At 35.8% G+C, this 1,599-nt stretch overlaps 1 non-coding gene across 1 annotated transcript; it reads right to left on the bottom strand.

The window, feature by feature from the left end:
• On the bottom strand, positions 1-106 carry LOC143411032 (U6 spliceosomal RNA). Its single transcript, XR_013092762.1, has one exon. It is a non-coding gene; the product is annotated as a U6 spliceosomal RNA (small nuclear RNA).
• Positions 107-1,599: the final 1,493 nt, after the last annotated feature.

Here is a 1,599-nt window from a genome sequence, read left to right as displayed (position 1 = left end):
AAAAATATGGAACACTTCACAAATTTGCATGTCATCCTTTAGCAGGGTCGTGTTAATTTTCTCTTTATCCTTCCAATTTGAGGGTATGTGCTTTTGAAGTGAGCACAAAGTTAAGACAGTTTTTCCATTTTTGAATGTAGGAGTTGAGGCTGCCAGTCTTTAAAGGTTTTTTTTTTTAATTTGACATAGTAATTGTATATTTACGGGGTACAGTGTGACATTTCAATACTTCTGTATAACATATAATGATCAGATCAATGTAATTGGCCTGTCACCTCAGAGACTAGAGTTTTTCTCCAGCCCCAATAGTGTTACTTTTTGTTCTTATTTGTTTGGTTAATCACAGGGAATCTCATTCTTAGACAAGTGGCTTATGCAGATCCTGAACCCCATTAATGGTCATATTGTTCCCTAAGTTAACATTCATTCTACCCTCTGAGATTATCTTTGAAGCTTTAGATGTCTGTAAAATCCTTTAAATCATATGACAGCCAATGTCTGAGGCTCATATTATCATAAGTATCTTTTTCTAATGCAATAGATTTGACACACATAAAAATAACTGGATCTTTTGTTAACTTTTTCCTTCAAGCTCTGCCATTTGGAACCCTGCCCTTTACCCCAAAAGGGTATCTTGAGGAAGAAACCATGGCTGCTCTTCACCATACAGGGCAATCCCAGGTAAGCTGTGGGTTTTACTCTCTTCCCTGAAATCTTATTTTAATTTTGGAAGCAAATAGGTTTCTTACTTTTAGCATGAAGATTGTCAGTAATAGTTTGAAAAGACAGTTGTGTGGAATCAGCAGTGATGATCAGGAGGCTTGGCAGCCTCTCCCATCAGTCTAGAGAGAGGGTGAGAAAGATGAGGCCTCTTTAGCAATTAATTAGGGAGGATAAGTCATAGAATGTCGTGGATTAAGAATCAAAGTTCCATTTGTTCACTTTGGTATAGATAGGCAAAAGTACAGGAGGCATTTCTTGCTTCCATCTGCTTAGAATCCTATAGGGAGAAAGGATGTACATAGTGTGTGGTACAAAAAAGATTTACTAAGAGCTTACTTAATAATAAAGTGCTATAGGAAAATGCAGTATGAATTCAGAGGACAGTGAGAAAGTGTGTCTGGTTGGGAGAGATTGGGAAGGCCCTATTCGTTCATCTTGCATTTTTAAATCCTTTTAAGCAGCTTCCTGAAATGAAAGTAGTAATATTTGGGCTGTGGTTGTGGCTCAGTGGTAGTGTGTGTGAGGCCCTGGGTTCGATCCTCAGCACCACATAAAAATAAATAAAATAAAGGTATTGTGTTCAACTACAACTAAAAAATAAATATTTAAAAAATTTTTTGAATCTCAGAATATCCCAAAGCTATGAAAAGAAATCTATTTGAGAATACCCAGGGGATAGAGATCACTTATTCCATCAAAAAAGAAACAAGTCAAACATTAGAAAATTATCATGTAAAGACTTTCTATTGTGATATTTTTGGAAGTGAATGAATACATTTTATATACCTTCCACTCATGAGACTGTCAAACTCTTAAAAGAATGATGTTGCCAGCAATGTTAATGATTTTGGGGTTCACATTATAATTCATTGAGGA

This window comes from Callospermophilus lateralis, chromosome 11, assembly GCF_048772815.1.
Source record: "Callospermophilus lateralis isolate mCalLat2 chromosome 11, mCalLat2.hap1, whole genome shotgun sequence".
In the NCBI taxonomy this organism is placed as follows: Eukaryota; Metazoa; Chordata; class Mammalia; order Rodentia; family Sciuridae; genus Callospermophilus; species Callospermophilus lateralis.
This window is presented reverse-complemented; position numbering and strand designations above follow the sequence as displayed.